This window comes from Bos grunniens, chromosome 5 (assembly GCF_055505025.1).
Source record: "Bos grunniens cultivar Pamir isolate PY7600 chromosome 5, Bosgru_T2T1.0, whole genome shotgun sequence".
Lineage (NCBI taxonomy): Eukaryota > Metazoa > Chordata > Mammalia > Artiodactyla > Bovidae > Bos > Bos grunniens.
Window position 1 is genome coordinate 53197254 of NC_141169.1, and position 22252 is coordinate 53219505.

Below are 22252 nucleotides of genomic sequence, written 5' to 3' on the forward strand. Positions count from 1 at the left end.
GATTGCTTTCGGTAGTATGGCCATTTTAACAACATTAATTCTTCAAATCCAAGACAGGATTTGGATCTGAAGACAAATCAAAAAATCATTGCATTTTTTGAATTGTCTTAAGTTTCCTTTATCAATGTTTTATAGTTCTTAGCATGTAAGTTAGAAGTACATATTAAAAACATTAATTCTTACCAAAAATTGATAGCCAAACCCCAAGCATTAATGTGAAACTACATGATGTTTTTAGACTAAATGCTGATTTCTAGAGAGTACAGAAGAGAAGAAATTACTTCTCCTCTTTGTTCTTTTCAGGTTATGATTTGGTTTATATTCATTAAGTGTGATGTAATAAAGCATACTTGAACTTTAGGTGCAGGCAGTATAAATACTTCATTGCCATTTAATGGATTTGTATAAATCCCTCACCAACATTTAGTAGATTTCTCACTTGGGCAAGTCACCTTAATTTTCTCAGACGCAGTTTATTAGCTTGTAAAATTCAGGGTGATAGTATTTACTTTCCAGTTATTTAAGTAATATAATGAAAGGAAGGAAGAAAACAAAGATAGAAAAGTAAGAAGAAATGAAGGACAAGGGAAAGAAAAGGAGAAATGAAAGAAGGGAGGAAAGGGAAAACAAGAAAGAAGTGAGCACCTATTTTCAGTTGGCACCCATGTTCTTTCCTCACCCCTTTCACTGCTTTTCCTAAAAGCAAAAATAAATATTTGTTTAATAACTATTAATCATCCCCTGAGTATAGTTCTGGGCACTGTTAATATAAATGTGTGCTGTGTATCAGTCTAGTCAACAAGACAGAACCCACATTAGTTTCTTCAATAGAGAGAATGTAATTTACCTTAGGGAGCTGGGACTTGAGTTTCTGAAGGTTAAAAATGCAAAAATGGAAAATTTGAGGTTACAAAGAAGCAGCTAGATCTCCTGGGGCTGAATGAGTAAAAGAAAAGGTGAGGCCCTATGGAGCTGAACCTGAAACTTCTAAGGAGGGGATGTAACCCAGTTTCTCCTGGTACCATGAGGAAGTAGTGCCACAGATCCCTGACCAAGACTTCTGGGGAGAGGAGACTGCTTCACAGCTGCCAGTGCCTCTGAGGGCTGCAGTGAGGCTAGCTAGTTGTGGCAGTACCAAAATAGGCAGGTGGCTGACACAAGAGTGAGGAGTCATGCCTAGGGTGACTAGCCACCAGGACAGGAAGCAATCCCTCCTCCTCTCATTTTGCCTTTTGGTCTTCCTCTAGTGTTCCCTGTTGGCAGAACCTATCAGGAATGCACCTTGATAGTAGCTGAGAGAAATGTAATTTGAGAGAAGAGAAATGTAATTTGCAGGGTCATAGCCACAGAGTCACAAAAGTATAGAAAGGTAGATTTAGAGTTGAGAGATAATAGCCTAATAATTGACACAGATCTCACCTTCAAAATATTTATCATTTACAAAGACTATGTTATTACTATAGTTGAGTTGTTGTTCAGGATACTTACCTAAAAGTGTTAAGAGAAGGCAATTGGATATTTGACTTGATTAACTTACTCAAGGTGCCAAGTTTTGCTATTTCTAATAAGCAGTACATAGTAATTTTAAAAATTTCTTATGTAAACAAATACTGTATTTGGTTGCACAATTTCCCCACACTTCAAATAAAATTGGTTGTACTTGCCTATCTATCATGAGTACAACTTTCAAATTTAAAGTTTAAAAATGACTTAAGTTTGTATTAAATTTTGATTGCATATGAAATTCTGATAATATCTTTTAAAAATTAACTTCAAATCCTCTCTTAAATATTAATCAACCTAAAATCAGTCTCCTTACATTTTCCAAATCATTACTGCTTCATGTTTTTAAAAATAGTTTCAGAGAAACTATAAATCAGTTGTGGCTCTATTTTTGTTACACTAATAATAATATGTGATATCTGTCTAAAAATCTGACTTGCTTCTTGACTTTATATAAGTTGATTCAGCTTTCAAATTATAGTACTTTGACAGATATTGCTTTAATATTTAAAATACATTGAGTCTGTAGTGGAAATGTAAAAACAAGCCTCAATTTATCTGTGTTATTTATTAATATAAATAAGAAAAACATAAGGCTGACACATTCTTAAAAACAAGTTATACATTAATTTTAGTAGTACTGTCAGATTTAATTAGGTTATACATTACCATGTTACTAAATCTGATTATGCATTTTATGAGAAATAGGAATACAAAGAGTTTGTAGCATTTTTGGTGATCGATTTCTTGTAATATTTCACAGCTTATTCTTTTAGTCATGCATGCAAAATGTAAATGGGCCAGTGAATGTGTAAAAGAAATAATAATTAAGTTTGACAATAAACTATGTAACTAAATTTCTATTAACACCCACAATCCTTTCAGAGACCTTGTGGTTCATCTTCCTTCAAAGACTGAAGAGAACACTCTCTGCTTCTGTCACCTGCTGTCGTTACCAACATAGATTGCTGAGTGATTAGCACACGGGCAGCTCATATCCACAGAGAGAAAAATTATCTCTGAGGACAGTTGCAAAAGACTGTAATTAATGTTTCACTCTCTACTTTCCATATATCTTAATGACTTTACTTAAGTTTCTTTCCACATAAGGATAGAGACAGTTTTGCAAGCCCCAAGGAAAACACTTTAAAATCAATGAACTGTTTATTCTAAAAAGTTATTTTAAGACTTAATTTAAATTTAATTTAAAGAATTTCACCTTGCCATGCTAACACAGAGTACCAAATCAACCTCAATGAAAAGCAGCTTAACTTTAAGGGACTGTCCAAAAGTTTAAACTAGAACAGTGAACAAATTTGCTGAGTGATCACTCTGATCTGGTTAAATGGCTGTTGACCATCTGATTGTTTTCGTTCCCTGAGAGAGTCTGTTGGCCAGAAAGGACATTTGTTTCTTTAATCAATAAATCACCCTTGAACCTGGAAAACTGTCAAGTCAGTTAAGTGCCAAGATACTGCTTTATGATGGCTTAGCTAACCAACTTCTATAGGTGGTACTAGTGTTAAAGAACTGCCTGCCAGTGCAGGAGACATAAAAGAGATGTGGATTCAATCCCTGCATTGGAAGATACACTGGTGGATGGCATGGCAACCCATTCCAGTATTCTTGCCTGGAGAGTCCCAGGGACTGATGAGCCTGGTGGGCAACAGTCTGTAGGATTGCAAAGAGTTGGATATGACTGAAGTGACTTAGCATGCAAGCATATTAGCAAACTGAAATTCTACCCAGACCAGATTAATTATAGAGTAGTCAGTCATGGCTCTCTGCTTTGAAAAGCACAAAAAAGTATATTAAATATGTCACAGGGAAAATATCTAATTGCTGTCATTGGTTCAATTATGACATTTATGTTGATATATGGAGTATTTTAATTTGATATGTGTGATTCTTTGGAAGTAGGTACAATTTTGCAAAAAAGTTAATTCATTAATTATAATTTTAGGTTACACAAATGTGTCCATTTTTAAGTTATTTGAAATACTGAAGCAAAGTATAAAGATTTGTTGGAATTACTTTTTTTACTTACTCTTTTTCTAGAGTCATCAAGCAAATTTCTCAATTTATAACTAATTTTTGCTTTTAATTTGGTGGTAGAAACATGATGCCTCTCTTAAACATTTGTAGAACTTCATAAAATGTTGATGTATTTTCACACACATATTTTCTTAGATGTAATGGTTTTGTCTGAAAATGCACTTACAAGATTTTATAAATGCAACTTGCAGGTTTATTTTCTTTCTGTGATTAAATCTAATATAGTTCCACAATTAAAAATTGCCTCCTAAATCTTAGCCTGCCAGGCTTCTCTGTCCATGGGGATTCTCCAGGCAAGAATACTGGAGTGGGTTGCCATGCCCTCCTCCTGGGGATCTTTCCAACCCAGGGATGGAACCCAGATCTCCCGCATTGCAGGCAGATTCTTTACTGCCTGAACCACCAGGGAAGCCCCTGCTAAATCTAGAGCTACTTAATTTCCATGTTTGCAGACAAAGACAGTGAGGCTCTGCTGTTAGAATGCTTGGGTCCAAGTTTCAGATCTGCCAGTTGCGGTTTATTTAATCTTAACTAGTTCTTTTTAACCCCTGTAAACCTCTTCTGCAATAAGGGAATCATAATGGAACAACCTCATGGGTTTGCTGCATGGATAAAGTGAGATGATAGCATGTGAAGTGCTCAGTGTAATGCTGTTAATAGGGCTCAATAAAGGATAAAAACTCTTATCTTAATAACTTACTAAAGGTAAAAAATTCTCAAATGTTTGATCTTTCTATAATATTTTACACATATTTTATTTCATTTGATTTTTTTCTTATGTATGAATATATACCCTATATATGAATTATACTTCATAAGATAAATTACCTGACCCTTTTACATTTGTGAGCTTATTTTAATCCTCAGAAAAATTTTATATAACACAGAATAGATATTGCTGGAACTGCTTCATAAATAAATTACAATCCTTAGAAATCAGAACTAGTCATGATTATAGTTAGGTTATGGTTACAAAAAAAGAAATCAGAAGCTAGTAAATTTTTCCCAAGGTCTTATAGAAAAGCAGATTTGAGAGAAACATTAATGTTTTATAAACAGTATAATATGTATTACTTATATTGTGTCTAATTTGGGTTTCACTTTTAAAGTGATTCCATCATCAGTTTTATTGTAATCCTCATCCTTTTCAAAGGACATAGGATTTTTGCCCAGCTCTATTTTCTTGAGAAATCACTTGATATTCTTCCCATTGTCAGTCACCATATCTGAATCCTGCTTTTGTTTTATCAATAAATAAATTAACATTTGCCACAGGTCTCAGGCATGAATTCCCCTGACTTTTAATAGATATCCCTGTAGGAGTGGGGTGTTAGTTATTCAGTCATGTCTGACTGTTTGTGATCCAATGGACTGTAGCTCACCAGGCTCCTCTGTCCATGGGATTCTTCAAGCAAGAATACTAGAATGGGTTGCCATTCCCTTCTCCAGGGGATCTTCCCAACACAGGGATAGAACCTGGGTCTTCCACATTGCAGGCAGATTTTTTGCCATCCACGCCACCAAGGAAGCTAGATACTCCTCTATTTGTCTACTAAGATTGGAAAAACAAAGACTCTTACCTTTCTCCAATTTTTAGTTCCTTTAGGACTTTTTTTTTATTTCATGGCTTACTAATGTGTTCATAAAAAAGTAATATTCATTGTCTAGTAGCTGCTGCTATAAGAGCATCATATTGCACATACTACTGCATTCTGCTCCAAAATGTATATCCAGTTATTTTTACTCATCAAATACTGTATTAAAATATACTACTTCCCCCCAAAGCAATTTAAACACCATCAGCCATTGGTGAAAGTGAGTGAGCAAATTAGATGGCATTGTCCTTGTAGAATTCCCATTCCTTCATTGCAGGGGCACTGAAAAAATGAACCTTGCACTTCCTCTGTATGAAAGCACAGTGTTTGTGGACTTGCTCATCATCCATCTACCTAGCTGAATATTAAAGATGGAGCTGCAAGGTATATAGCAGCTCATGAGGTCCCAGGGAGCATTCATTTTTTGGTACAGCCAGCGTGTCAGCATTTTCTATGGGTTAAGTCAACCATCTTTCCAGTAGCTACCCAGGAGTGCTGCCCATTTGTCAGGGGATACAGAAGCTAAGGTGACAGTTATAACCCAACCTAGTTAACTTTTGTTTTTTTCCCCCATTCTTCTTTCCTGTCTTAGATTTTTCATACTCTTATATTACTGTCAATTATATATTTTAATTTTGCAGTTATTTTTCTCTCATAATGATTCTTGATTTTTAATATATCAATTAGTATAATCATTTGTAGATATTTAGAATTGCACTGAAATAATGGTTTTAATGAGTACTCATGCATTTGAAGGGGACAAGCAAATTTCAGAATACCTAAGTTACCATGTTGTTGGAGGTAGAAGTATTATTAACTCTCTTTAGAAGAAACTCAGGTGTTTATTATCCAGCTTGTGGTCCCCAGCAATACACTCTACATGAAAATTCTGGAGAATTGGTAAAATGTCGAGACCAGCTCGACAAGCAGGGTTTCCTGCTTGATATGGGGTTTCCAAGCATGATACGTCGAGAGAATGAGAAACGAGACACAAGAATTCAGAGAAAAGTGAGGATCAGGGGACCAAGACGGCTCCAAGGGGAAGGTGCCGAAACTGAATCCAAGCCAGCTTTATTATACTTCCAGCTGTGAATGGAAGAATAAGTGGGGAGTTAAACTGTAACTTATGTGGCCTTCAGGGCCAAAGAACAAAATGATCATTAACCACTGAGTAATTAGGAAACAGTAATCAATAACAAATCAGTAACTAAGACTAATATTCTTATCTATAGATTTTCTACCAGATACGTAAAACATGTGACTCTGAGACACCAGTTGAGAAACAGTCTAGGGTCGGTTTTCTGACCCCAGGATCATATCTTGTTTTCAAGATTATGAACTGTTCCCTCTGGACTTGTTCCAAGAGTCTCATGCCTTATAGCATCCAATTTATCAATAATTATAAATTCTTTTGAAGCCCTTGCCAGGGCCTGCTTTTCTTTTATTCTTCTTGTCTCCTACAGTTAAAGTTGAACTTAATTGCCTATTACACTTGGAAATTGGGTTGTCTTCCAAGAGTTAAGTTACTCATTTCACTGGGGTATCTAAACTATAAGCTGAATGAATTCACCTCTTTATTTTAGGTTTGTACCAATGCAGTTAAATATTGTCCAAGAATGTTACAAACAAACAACAACAAAAAAAACCACCATTTGAATCTTTAAATAGGCACTTCCCATTATGGTATAATTTTATTTAGTATTCATGTATGTACTTATTTATGTAACTTGTTCTCTCACTTTCTGCATTGACTTCTTAACTATTCTTTTGCTTCCCCTTTGCACCCAAGATTTTTGGTTTCAAATGAGAAGGAATATGCAAAGCTCAATATTAGCACAAAGAAAGGGAAGGCAGATTTCTGGGAAGGGTATCTTCACCAGCCTAGAGATTCAGATTAGAAGTCAGTCTGGAACTGTGGTAGACAGAATAATATATCTCCAGAGGTGTCCTTATCATAATCCAAAAACATGTGAATATCTTACTTTAATGATAAAAGACACTTTGCAGATGTGTTAAGGATTTTTCAGTGGACAAATTGCCTTGGATTATGTGGGTCGGTCTAGTGTAACCACAAGGATTTTTACAGCAGGGAAGCAAGAACATCATAGTCACAGAAGGAAATGTGATAATGGATGCAGTGGAAGTGCTAGTCTCTCAGTTGTGTCTGACTCTCTGCCATCCCTTAGACTGTAGCCCACCAGGCTCCTCTGTCCATGAGATTTCCCAGGCAAGACTAATGGAGTGGGTAGCTATTCCCTTCTCCAGGATATCTTCCCAACCCAGGGATTGAACCCAGGTCTCCTGCATTGTAGGCAGATTCTTATCATCTGAGCCACCAGGGAAGCAGAGAGAAGAGCAAAAAGGGGAGAGGGTAAATAGAGTGAATAGAGAAGAGAGAGTTGATTGGAAGATGCTATGTTGATAGCTTTGAAGATGGAGGAAGGGGCTATACACCAAGGGAAGCAGCTGGCCTCTAGAATCTGGAAAAGGCTAGTAAACAAGATTCTTCCCTAACACAATCTTGTATACACCCTGAATTTAGATCTTATGACCTCCGGAATTATAAGAAAGTTGTAGTTGTTGTATTAAGCCATTGGACCTGTGATAATTTTTTACAGTAGCAATAGAGTGTTATAGACACCAAGAGGGGCATCATATAGCCATGCTCCAATCACAGAAATTATTTACTTAGGGTGCTAAAGCTTGCTCAGTAGCTGTTCCACACTTGTCTTAATAGCATTGTCAGAGCCCTATGAGTTATTCCCACCTGTTCTTTTAGTTACTTTCTTAGAACTGAAAGCTCACATGAAAATATCATTTTGGCTGAGTCTAGTTTAAATTCCCACTTCCTAGTTGCCAGGGCACTTGGAGAATGACTCTACCATGACCTTATATGGAAACCTTAGTGACAGCATGTCTTCCTTGATTATCAATATACTCCTTTCAGAAGAAGGCTGTTCTGACTCTAATCAGCCCAAAGAAATGAGCATCTCATTCAGCTTCTGAATACACATCCCTCCTGTTCCTTTAAAGACATTAGTGAGCTTCCTGGTGCAAAGTAAGTGCACAGTTTTCAGCATTCATCTTACTTCATTTTCCACTGCATTCCATAATGTGGATCATTCTATTCTTGAGCCAGACGTTCATACATGTTTCTGTGAGTTCATGCTCTGCTACTAAGTTAACCAGTGAGTAGGCCATTATTATTCTGCTGTTCCATCTCATATCCTTTGACTCTTTATCCTCTTCTAACCTGTCTCTAAATGTTGAAATTCCCAGAGTTTATCCTAACTGTCCAGATCTTTTTCAGTTGTCTCTTTTTAATGACTCAACGATTTCCATGGTTTTTAAATATCATATATATGGTAATGCTCCCTCAATTTTTGATGACATCTCTATTCTTAACCACTGAACACTCATTTCCAACTGCTTATCAACAATGGCACCCCACTCCAGTACTCTGGCCTGGAAAATCCCATGGACGGAGGAGCCTGGTAGGCTGCAGTCCATGGGGTCGCGAAGAGTCGGACACGACTGAGCGACTTCACTTTCACTTTTCACTTTCATGCATTGGAGAAGGAAATGGCAACCCACTCCAGTGTTCTTGCCTGGAGAATCCCAGGGACAGGGGAGCCTGATGGGCTGCTGTCTATGGGGTCGCACAGAGTCGGACACGACTGAAGCGACTTAGCAGCAGTAGCAGCATCAATATCTCTTTACACATCCCACAGACACCTCAAACTAACATATCTAGAGCTTCATTCTTCACTTTCATTTACAAACCTCTCTCAGCCCCTAGCTTAGCAGCTGTTTCCTCAGATGTTTAAACCAAAACTGGGAAATTGTAGAGTTCTTTGTGTACAAACCACAGAATCAGACTCTGGCTAACACAAATGCCAAATTATTCCAAGTAAACTTAGACTTTCCAAATAAACCGAATAATTGATCCAGACAGGAAACAAGAACTGTAGCAGTGGTCTCATGGCAGGAGCTGCAAACCTAGGAGGATCTTCTAGTCAATGAACAACATCTGTTCCAACCTTTACCACTCCCTCATGATGGAACCATCTGGAAAACTGTGCCTTGTAGGTTATGCCTTTAGCTTTGCCTTTAGCCTTTGACTGTGTGGATCACCACAAACTGTGGAAAATTCTTCAAGAGATGGGGATGAATACCAGACCACATTACCTGCCTCCTGAGATCTGTATGCTGGTTAAGAAGCAACAGTTAGAACTGGACATGGAACAATAGGCTGGTTCCAAATTGGGAAAGGAGTATGTCAAAGCTGTATATTGTCACCCTGCTTATTTAACTTATATATGCAAAGTACATCATGTGAAATGCTGGACTGGGCAAAGCACATGCTGGAATCAAGATTGCTGGGAGAAATATCAATAACTTCAATATGTAGATGACACCACCCTTATAGCATAGAAAGTGAAGAAGAACTAAGGAGCCTCTTGATGAAAGTGAAAGAGGAGAGTGAAAAAGTTGGCTTAAAACTCAGCATTCAGAAAACTAAGATCATGGCATCCGGTCCCATCACTTCATGGAAAATAGATGGGGAAACAATGAAAACAGTGAGAGACTTTATTTTCTTGGGCTTCAGAATCACTGCACATGGTGACTGCAGCCATAAAATTAAAAGACCCTTTCTCCTTGGAAGAAAAGCAATGACCAACCTAGACAGCATATTAAAAAGCAGAGATATTACTTTGCCAACAAAGGTCCATCTAGTCAAAGCTATGGTTTTTCCAGTAGTCATGTATGGATGTGATAGTTGGACCATAAAGAAAGCTGAACCTTGTAGAAATGATGTTTTTGTTTTGTTTTCTAATTAATTTATTTTTTATTGAAGGATAATTGCTCTATAGAATTTTGCTGTTTTCTGTCAAACCTCAACATGAATGAGCCATAGGTATACATATATCCCCTGCCTTTTGAAACTCCCTCCCATCTCCCTCCCCATCTCCACCCCTCTAGGTTTTTACAGAGCCCCTGTTTGAGTTTCCTGAGACATACAGCAAATTCCCATTGGCTACCTATTTTACATATGGAAATGTAAGTTTCCATGTTACTCTTTCCATACATCTCACCCTTTCCTCCCCTCTCCCCATGCCCATAAGTCTGTTCTCTACGTCTGTTTCTCCTTTGGAATTGGTGCTTTTGAACTGTGGTGTTGGAGAAGACTCTTGAGAGTCCCTTGGACTGCAAGGAGATCCAACCAGTCCATCCTAAAGGAGATCAGTCCTGGGTGTTCATTGGAAGGACGGATGCTGAAGCTGGAAGTCCAATGCTTTGGCCACCTGATGCGAAGAGTTGACTCACTTGAAAAGACCTTGATGCTGGAAGGGATTGGGGGCAGGAGGAGAAGGGGATGACAGAGGATGAGATCATTGGATGGCATCACCGGCTCAATGGACCTAGATGCCCATCAGCAGATGAATGGATAAGAAAGCTGTGGTACATATACACAATGGAGTATTACTCAGCCATTAAAAAGAATACATTTGAATCAGTTCTAATGAGATGGATGAAACTGAAACCTACTATACAGAGTGAAGTAAGCCAGAAAGAAAAACACCAATACAGTATACTAACGCATATATATGGAATTTAGAAAGATGATATCAATAACCCTGTGTATGAGACAGCAAAAGAGACACTGATGTATAGATCAGTCTTATGGACTCTGTGGGAGAGGGAGAGGGTGGGGAGATTTGGGAGAATAGCAGTGAAACATGTATAATATCATGTATGAAATGAGTCGCCAGTCCAGGTTCGATGCACGATACTGGATGCTTGGGGCTGGTGCACTGGGATGACCCAGAGGGAGGGTATGGGGAGGGAAGAGGGAGGAGGGTTCAGGATGGGGAACACAGGTATACCTGTGGTGGATTCATTTCGATATTTGGCAAAACTAATACAATATTGTAAAGTTTAAAAATAAAAAAAAATTAAAAAAAATGGACATGAGTTTTGGTGAACTCCGGGAGTTGGTGATGAATAGGGAGGCCTGGCTTGTTGCAGTTCATGGGGTTGCAAAGAGTCGGACACGACTGAATGACTGAACTGAAATGAACTATGGGTTATGCTTCATGTGTCTAATGTATCTAATCCCTGGCTAATAATTTAGGAAGAAAGGATCTGACAAAAGGAACCTACAGGAATATGCTCAATTTCCCAGTTATGATAGAATACATAGTTTTATTGTTCTGTAAATTCTATGCACTGTGGGAGTCTTATAATACAGTGAAAGGCAATTTGAATGCTGTTAGAAAACAGTGATGAATTCTGCACAATCACAAAAATATGGTACCTACTATAAAACTCCAGTACAACTCAGCATTGTATTATCTGACTCTTGTAACTCAAAACAACTCTTTTTTCTCTGTTCCCATTTCCAAGTCACCATCATTTTGGCACATTAATGGCAGTGGTCTACTAACTGATTCCTTTACTATTCCTCTTACTTATCTCTCATTTGACACTACCTTCAACAAGAAAGTGGCTGTGCAAAAATCTAAAATGTATTACGTCCCTTCCTAAACTCTTCCATGTTTTCAAATTGCACTTAAATAGAATCTGGATTTCTTAGTATCACTTATGAGGTGATAAGTGAAAGCAAACGTGAAGTCGCTCAGTCATGTCCAACTCATAGTGACCCCATGGATGGACTGCAGCCTACCAGGCTCCTCCGTCCATGGGATTTTCCAGGCAAGAGTACTGGAGTAGGTTGCCATTTCCTTCTCCAGGGGATCTTCCCGACCCAGTGATCGAAGCTGGGTCTCCCGCATTGTAGACAGACGCTTTACCATCTGAGCCATCAGGGAAGTCATGAGGCGATATGAACTTATAAACTCATCTCATTCTAGTCATTGCAGTGTTAAGATATTTTTATCATCTCTTAAATTTTCTGCAGTAAAATTTTATTCTTGTCTGTGGAGTTTGACTTCAGATTCTTCAGGCTGAGTTGATATTTCATGTGCTCTTCCAGCAGATAGCCTTTCTTAGCTTTCACTCTACGTTTTAGGAAGAAAATTTTGGATCACTCAACCAATATAAGGTTCACTCTATTCTCATCACTTTCTGTAATTTTTTAGAGTACTTATCACAATTTGTAATAATTTGTATTTAGCTTCTTTCCTTCTTTCTTTTAAACTACATAATAACAGGAACTATGTCTATTTTTGTTATTTCTGGCTTGTAGCTTCATATCTAGCAGGTAGATAGCACTAAACAAATAATTCACATGAACAAATATATTCATTTCTTAGGACGCCATTAGCAATGTAGCACAAACTGAGTGGCTTAAAATAACAGAAATCTATTGTCTCACAGTTCTAGCAGCTATATGTCTAAAATTAAGGCATAAGCCATGCCATGCTCCCCTTGAAATCTATAGAAAACAATCTTTCCTTGCCTCTGCAGAGCTTCAAATTGTTGCTGACAATTCTTGATATTCCCTGGTTTGTACATATACACTCCAGTCTCTGATGCTGTCCTCTCATGGCCATCTTCCTTGTGTCTTTACATCTGTTCTTATAAGGTCACTGGTCAGACTGAATTAAGGACATATGCTATTTCAGTATGACTTCATCTTAAAGTAACTCATTATATCTACTATGATTTTATTTCCAAATGAAACCACATTCTGATGTACTGGGGGTTAGGGCTTCAAATTAACATCTTTGGAGACACAATTCAGCCAATAAAAATGGATTATAGGAAATGTGTAAACTCACTTATATACTGATGATTTTTCCTAAAGCAGAGTGAGACATATACCTATACCAAGCCTTTAGAGTGAATTTATCAACCAGGAGTGATGATTAACAATTAAAAAAAAAAAAAAAGGAGAAAGAAGGCAAGATTTTACTATGTACATTTCTCTATCCAAAACAGGAAATTTTGATCCAGATATAGACGTTCCACTTTCCTAAGATTTTTAAACCTGGGTGCCATGTCCACAAGCCCACAAGTGTTGTATTATTTTCTATATTATTCTCTTTGATATGCTGCTATTGTTGTTGTTCAGTCACTAAGTCATGTCGACTCTTTGTGACCCCATGGACTATAGTCTGCCAGGCTTCCCTGTCTGTCACTGTCTCCCAGAGTTTGCTCAAATTCATGTCCATTGAGTCCGTGATGCTATCTAACCATATCATCCTCTGCCACCCTCTTCTCTTTTGCCTTTGATCTTTTCCAGTATCAGGATCTCTTCCAATGAGTTGGCTCTTCACATCAGGTGGCCAAAGTATTGAAGCTTCAGCTTTAGCATCAGTCCTTCCTATGAATATTCAGGGTTGATTTCCTTTAGGATTGACTGGTTTGATCTCCTTGCAGTCAAATGGAATCTTAAGAGTCTTCTCCATATCACAATTTGAAAGCATCAATTCTTTGGCACTTAGCCTTCTATATGGTCCAACTCATATCCATACATGACTACTGGAAAAACCATAATTTGACTATTTGGACCTTTGCCAGCAAAGTGATGTATCTGCTTTTTAATATGCTGTCTAGGTTTGTAATAGCTTTTCTTCCAAGGAGCAAGCATCTTTTAATTTCTCTTTGATACATTCAATGATAAAGCAAATATCTGGAGAAAATGATAGCTGTCCTAAATGCATAAAAGTGGATAGAAGCATAGAATATAGTGGGAGTAAGAAATCAGAAGAAGGTACTGAATCAAAACTGTGGGAGTATCAGAAAAATATGACAAATCTGTGACACTTCCTTGTCTATTATTAATTGACTTGTGCATGTGTAAATATATTCCAATCTGTTTAAGAGTTTGAATAGCAAGATTTAAATTGAAACGAAAGTCTATTTTCTAGTACAAAAAGGCTGATCAATCTATCAGCTAATATAGATTGTCCCAGTTTATGCAAACCTGTAGAGCCTTGGTGAGGATGAACTTTTTTTGGTAGCACCTTTAATCTATTATTTGTCCATAAATTTTAAAGACACACTTATTGAAAATCGATTATACACTCTTTAACTACTTCATTTCTCAATATTGCATGAAAACTGACTATACATTACTATACTAAAATTGTTTTTGTCAAAAACATCACCAATATTTCAATATTTATCCTAGTCCATAGGTGCTTAGTCACTCAGTTGCATCTGACTCTGTGGCTCTTTGGAGTCATAGCCTGCCAAGCTACTCTATCCATGGAATTTTTTAGGCAATAATAGTACAGTGGGTTGCCATTTTTTCCTCCACAGGATTTTCCCCACCCAGGGATTGAACTTGCATCTCTTGTGTTTTCTGCATTTCAGGCAGATTCTTTACCTGCTGAGACATTGGGGAAGTCAATAGAGATGATTCAATTTTTAACTGTATTTATCTTCTTTGATACACTACAGATTATCACTTACATGCTCTTTTTGAAATACTCCTCTCCTTAGGATTTTGTGATACTTACTACACTTTCTATTTTCTCTTTATTCTCTGACCAGTTCTCTTCACTGAATCTTTTACTCTGATTTTAAAATTTTAGTGTTTTATAATGTTTTATCCTTAGCTTTCTTCTCTTCATCTGTGTTATTGGTGAGGAAAAAAAAAAAAAAAAAGCTTACTAATGGCTTCATGTCCTGCCTATAATCTGATGATTCCCTAATTTTTATTCTCAGTCCAGAAATGTGTCCTGAACTTCCCTCATAGAGCCAGAACTTTACTACACTTATTCTAATCCTTGGTGTAAGAAATTCCACATATCTAAGTTCTAATTCATCATTTCTCCTGTAAACTTTGTCATCCTATTATATATTTAACTGTAATGAAAGGTATAACCAACCGAGAAGACATGAAATCATTTTCTGCATCCTTTTCTCAGTTCAGTTATTCATCACATTTTGTTTTAAATCTTTTTTTTTTTTTTTTAATTTTGGCTCCCCTGGGTCTTCACTGTGGAATGCACGCTCTTTGCCACAGTGCACTGGGACTTCTCTAGTTGCCGTGTGCAGGCTTCTGTTGTTGAAGAGCATGGGATACAGAGCATGCAGCTCAGCAGTTGCTGCATGTCAACTTAGTTGCTCTGTGACATGTGGGATCTAAGTTCCTTGACTAAAGATCAAACCTGCATCTCCTGATTTGGAAAGCAGATTCTTAACCATTGGACCACCAGGGAAGTCCCAGTTTTAAGTCTATTTTGAGTAACTTTCTTCCTTTGTTTCCTTTGCTTCTATCTTAGTTATGACTCCTATTATCTTGACTTATCTCAAAAGGGTTTTATTGCTTTTTATGCCTTAAGGATGGATAGCCTCCAACCATCCACCTGCTGGTGAGATGCTCTCAGAGTTAAAATATTTATAACACAAATATGAGCGTATCTCTCTTCAGCTGCATATCTTTCTATGTCTTCCATAATTTACTTGGAAAAAAAGGTCTAAATTTTTATTATGACGCAAAGCTCATTACTTGCTTTTGTTTGGGCATTATTTCTTGCTGCTTATGAAAATTTCTGTTTGGTTTTGCAATACAAACTATTTGGAGTTTATTGCAACATTGGCTTTCTGTCTTCCATAAATATATTCTTTGTCTTTACATGTTGTGTTTCTTTTTACTTAGACAACTAAACCTTCATTTCATCTTTATTCACCAATAAAACTTGTACTTATGGCTCAAGAATTTCCTGACACACCCCTTTCTCTTACTGCCTCAGAGTAGTCTGCATTGCCTCCATTTTCACTTCTAAGCAGCCTGACCCATCTTCATCACAGTGTTTAGCGTTCAGCATAATCTGTCTTCTGCATTAGATTGTGAGTTCATGAGTGGTAGTGTTTATCTCCTTATCCTAAACAAATTTCACTTCTGTTGCATTTTTCAGACAGTCAATATTTATTGAGTTAAAGATTAAAGTGTAGTTCTAACTTTTAAATATGATCCTCTTATTGTGAATCTAATCTATGGGAAAACATCGTAAATGATTCAATTATATTGGACACATAAGCCTATCGTTGGACAGGTTTTTATTGCAGTTAAAATGAAAAACAGCAAAGTCTCTTTCTATTACAAAAAAGTTAATAGTAACTTTTTTCCTGTTTTGTATGTCTGACAATTATGTCATATAAAAAATGTTTGAGCGCAAGGGAATGTTATGCTTGACAAAAAGTAACTAAAGTGATTATTTGAAAGCAGTTTCATCTATTTGAAGAGCTGACATGGGAAAGAATGATTGAACTTGTTTAGTGAGTTGATTTTAATTTTCACCAGAAAAAAGAACTAACATTATTAGCTGAAAGTAAGCTTACCTTGTTTAAAGAGAGGATGTAATTTTCTGAGACCTGAGACTATGTAACAGTGGGATGAATAGCATGGTGAAGATGATGAAAGTATGAAAATAGAATTGTGAAAATTGTAGGCCAAAGATGCTATAAAGTAAGCTGTGACTAAGGCTTGTAATTTGTTTTAAATACTCCTTATGTCTCTCTTAGTTTATACCTTATAACTCAGAAAAGTTAAAACATAAGGTGATTTTAATTTTGGCTAATGTTTTCATAAACATAAACTGCAGAGCTGTTAATATTAGAATTCTTCTTAATTCTTTATATTATTCTCCAAAATATGAAATTGCATAATTTCCAGACACTAGAATTATGTATATTATGTGTGTGTATATATTTTTACACACACACATATATATTATATAATGTGTATATTATGTATATATTATGTGTATATATATATATATAATGTGTGTGTATATATAACACACATAATATATACAGTATATAGTATATATTATGTGTATAATATGTATGTTATATATATTATGTGTATATTATGTATATTATGTGTATGTTATATATATTATATATATATTATGTGTATATTATGTATATTATATATATTATGTGTATATATATTGTATATATTATGTGTATATATATTGTATATATTTATATATATGTATATATATGTGTATGAATTATGTGTATATATATACACATACATAGTCAATATATATTTGGAATATATGTATAGAACATTTAAAGAAAGGTTCAGAAAAAAAGTAGATATAGTCCACACAAACTGCTCAACCAAGAGTTAAACTATCGAAGAACATTATACCAGTTAAAAAAGAATTATTCTTTAAGTGATAACTTCTCTGTTCCTGATCTTTGCATCATAGGAAAATATTAAATCCCCAGATGACCTGCTTTTGCTTAATGAAATTCTGATGGACTCTTTCCTGCTCTGCTATCTAAGAGAAGACTGTACTGGAAGTGGGCTATCACCTGAACCAGAGTGGTGCTGAAGCCCTGATTGCCAACTGCAAGCCTCCAGAACTATGAGAAATAAATTTCTGTTGTTTATAAGTCATCCAGTCTATGGTACTCTGTTAGAAAAGCCTGAACTAAAATAATATCTACTTGCATATCATATTGAATAATTCATAGTTTCTTAAGTATTTAGCATATGTTTATTAACAACACTTATGTTGTTAAAGTTCTTTTGACAGACATTGTTGAACAGATTATCTTCTTCACTTCTACCCTATAAAAGTGGTAGTAATTGTGGTATTGGTTTCAAATGTACTACAGTATATCTTTCTGCTTTATTCTCTGGTGTGCACAATGAGAATGAGACTAAGAAGTAAAAATATGAAGGAAAAGAAAAGCTTTAGTTAGAGTGAAATTTAAAAATCTAATTTAAAAACATATTTGCAATTATATTACACTATCAATTTATGAAACAAAAGAAAGTCAAAATGCAAAGAAAATAAGGTATTTAGAGTTATAAAAATAGAAAAGGGCTAGGCTGTAAAAAGAAGGTTTTGATTTCATTTTGGATATAACTTATAGAACAAAAGTGCATGCATGTGGTTAATATATCCCATTTTAGACAAAAGCAATTGCATTTTAATTATAGCATTTAGAATAAGATCACATTTTACTGACTCAGGTTCCCCAAGTAAAGGTTTTAACAAATGTCTTGGTTTAGAAATGAGTAAATGGAGGTTATTTCTAGGCAAAAGGAATATCCCAGATGGCCAGCTTTGAAACAAACACAAAATAATAAGGGACTAAATCTTTAAACATCTTTTGTGGCTCAACTTTTATGCAGTTATGAATTTGAGATCATCTTATAAATACATGAAACTATGTATGCAAGTCCAAAATATCTTCATGGTTATGGTACATTTTAGCTGTAAGTATTAAAATGGCACTCTGTAATGTTAGTGATTAAGTGTAACCATCTATGGAAAAGGCCTTGGGAAGTCCAGAACAAGTCTCCAGGTAATCTGAACCTCAGGAGATGGGAGAGAATGAAGGAAAACTGATAGAAAATTATTGTGGAGAAAGAAAATACCCACTAAGAAGAGGATGTTTGGACCCTGATAACCTGAGGGATCCACACACAAGTTCTGTTACACATTTGCTTGGGCAGGCTCCAGAAGGACATTTTGGATGAAGCAAACTTTGAGTCATCATACATTGAGTTCAATTCTAGCTACCTTGCAAGTAAGGAGTTGCACCCTTCTGAATAGTAATATGTGGTGGTTTAGTCATTAAGTTGTGTCTGACTCTTTTGCAGCCCCATGGACTGTAGCCCACCAGGTTCCTCTGTCCATGGGATTTCCCAAGCAAGAGTACTGAAGTGGGTTGCCATTTCCTTTTCCAGGGATCTTCCCAACCCAGGGATTGAACATGGGTCTCCTGTATTGAAGACAGATTCTATACCATCTGAGCCATCAGAGAAGCCCTGAATAGTAATGTAAATAGTAGTAGTAATAACAGTAATACTACTACTACTACTAATAATAATAAAGTAATAACTTCTACAGATGTGCCACATTGTATTCTAAGTGATTTATGGTTAATCTTCACAATAATCTTAGGAGGTGAAATTACTGTTCCAATTTTATATATGAGAAAAATAAAGTATGAAAGTTAATTTGCCCTCAGACATATAGCTAATGCATATTAGGGGACAGAATATGAACTCAGGCAGCCTGAATCCCAAAATTATAATCACAATGACTATGTTTTACAGCCCTCTCAAAGGACCAATTTTAAAGAACCAATTGGAATTGCATTGGAAGAGGGTGCATCTGAACTTAGCAAAAAATAGAAGAATCAGAAACTCTTGAAAGGGATTGAATTTGCTAGTCAGTGAGAAAAAAACCCTAGAGTCACTGAAATGGAGATAGTGAAGTCGTGACAGGTATATTTCTGTCCTTTAATGCTCCTAATACAGCTTTTATATTATTGGTTTATAACACTGTATTCACTGAAATGCAGAGTCTGCTTCCATAAAAAAAGGAAAAGCAAAGAGGAAGGGATGGAAATGAAATATCTATGCATGCTACATTACAGGCTGTACCCTTTTTTGATGTAAGTTCAACTAAATTTATACTTATTTTCTCTTCGTACACCACACAAATACAGCTGTACTGCTTTTCATTAAATTCTGTACATGTATCTGAGGTAACATGGCATTGACACATAACATATGGTGTCCTTAATCAATTTGGGGGCCACACGAGCACCTCAGAGAGTTAGTCACTGGCTGGAGTGGAGTTTCTCAACCTTGGCACAACTGATATTTTGAATAGGATAATATTTTGTTGTGAGAGTCTCCTGTGAATTGTAGAAATTTTAACAGCATTCAAAGTTGCCAGTAGTACCGCCCCCTGGTCATTACAAAATTCCCCCAGAATTGACAAATGTCCTCTAGAGGGCACGGATTTCCCAGTTGAAAACTACTGTGTTGTAGCCCCTGTAAATGAAGCTCTAGGTCAAGTTGCTTCTCACTTAGGCTACTCTGTCTAGTCATAATCTATGGCGAGTAGCAGTGATTTTTTTTTAATAAACAGTAAAATTTCTCTCAGAAGAGATCTGTAAGGAAAACTGTAATTATGTGAATGTATGTGTGTTTCAAGATAAACAAAATAAGTTGGTGAAGAAATGATAGTTTATAGGTTCATAAGAGGGAAAGAATTCTTTAGCAAATACCAAATATCCCCCTGAATATAAGCAAGCAATTGTATGATTATCCTGTATTTTCATTGTGAAATAATTAGATATACACAAAATGTTTTACATAGTATAATTGTTTTTTTTTTAAGTTGGAGGATTATTGCTTTACAGTGTTGTGGTGGTCTCTGCATGCATTAGTGTGAATCAGTCATAATTTTATATATAGATATATATCCCCATCTTCTTCTACCCCACCCCCCACCCCGTCTTTCCACCCCTCCAGATCATCACAGTGTGTTAGTCTGGGCTCTCTGAATTATGCAGCAACTTTCCACTGGTTATATGCTTTACACAATAGTGTATATGTGTCAATGCTACTTTCTCAATTTGTCCTACCATTTCCTTCCCCTGCTGTGTCCATAGACGATTCTCTATGTTTGCATCTCCATTTCTTCTCTATAAATAGGTTCTTCAGTACTATTTTTTGTATATTCCATATATATGCATTCATATATTTGTTTTTCTCTTTCTTACTTGCTTCACTCTGTATAACAGGCTCTAGGTTCATCCACCACACTGCAACTAATTCAAATTCAAATTTGTTCCTTTCTGTGGATGAGTAGTATTCCATTGTATATAGGTACCACAACTTCTTTATCCTTTCATCTGTCAGTGGACGTCTAAGTTGCTTCTTTGTCCTGTCTATTGTAAATAGTACTTCAGTGAATATTGGGGTGCATGTGCTTTTTGAATTGTGGTTTTCTCAAGGTATATCCAGTAGTGGGATTTCTGGGTAATATGGGAGTTTTAGTTTGTTAAGGGGTCCACACTGTTCTCCATAGTGGCTGTAACAATTTACATTCCCATCAACAGTGCAGAAGGGTTCCCTTTTCTCCACATCCTCTCTAGAATTTATTGTCTGTAGTGTTTTTGATGATGGCCTTTCTGATTGGTATGACAGGATACCTCATTGTAGTTTTGATTTGCATTTCTCTAATGTTGAGCAGTTTGAGCAACTTTTCATGTGTTCATTGGCCACCTGTTAGTAGCATTACAGAAACAATGAAATTAGTATTGTTTTGATTCTGATAACTAAGAGACAGCATTGGAATTACCCACTAGTGTTCTTTTGCTGGTTCCAGGGTTCCATCTGGGCTCTCAGATTACAATTAGTGACATGTTTTCTTAGTATTTGCCAATTTGTGAGCATTTGTTAGATTTTTGTTTGTTTGTTTTTTCATGACCTTGACACTGTTGAAGAGTACTAGCCTGTTATTGAGTGCAATGCCCCTCAGTTTTGGTTTGCCTGATGTTTTCACATGATTAAAGTGATGTTTTTATTTGGGGTTTTTTGTTTTGTCTAGAATACCCTAGAAGTAATTGATGCCCTACTCAGTGCATCGTATTAGCAGGCACATGATGTCTCATTACTGGTAATAACATTGATAGCTTTGTTAGGGTGATGTCTTCTGGGTTTTTCCATTGTGAAGTTATTTATTTTTCTCCTTGAAATTCATTTGTTGAGAAAAACTCTTAAGACCATGTAAATATCCTGTTTCTTATACTTTAATCTTCCAATTCACCATTTATTGATTATTCTTGCCTGCAGGTATTAGTACTGTGCTGGTTGCCTAATGGTGATTTGGAAATTCTACTGTAAAGAAACACTATCCCACCTTGCACATTTGTTCATTAATTGAATTTTTATATTAGTTGGACCCATGTATGCTATGCTATGCTAAGTCACTTCAGTTGTGTCTGACTGTGCAAACCCATAGACGGCAGCCCACCAGGCTCCCCTGTCCCTGGGATTCTCCAGGCAAGAACACTGGAGTGGGCTGCCATTTCCTTCTCCAATGCATGAAAGTGAAAAGTGAAAGTGAAGTTGCTCAGTCGTGTCCGACTCTTAGCGACCCCATGGATTGCAGTCTAACAGGCTCCTCTGTCCATGGGATTTTCCAAGCAAGAGTACTGGAGTGGGGTGCCATTGCCTTCTCCGAGTTGGACCCAGAGATAGTTATTTTATCTATGGTTTAAAATCCATTACAATCCTTATTTATTTTGTCCTTTGAGAAGGCAAATAAAGTAAATCTTGAAAATTCAAAAAAGTCAAACACATTTTGGGTACCAACAGAAGACATAATGCAGAGGTTTTTTAAGAGAAGTTG

General features: G+C 36.3%; 1 long non-coding RNA gene across 2 annotated transcripts in view; it reads left to right on the forward strand.

The window, feature by feature from the left end:
* The window catches only part of LOC147371948 (uncharacterized), a 172455-nt gene extending 154971 nt beyond the window's left edge, over positions 1–17484 (forward strand). For both annotated transcript variants that reach the window (XR_015164836.1, XR_015164840.1), the window contains one exon: positions 17294–17484. This is a non-coding gene — a long non-coding RNA (uncharacterized LOC147371948). The remainder of the gene's footprint in view (positions 1–17293) is intronic.
* Positions 17485–22252: the final 4768 nt, after the last annotated feature.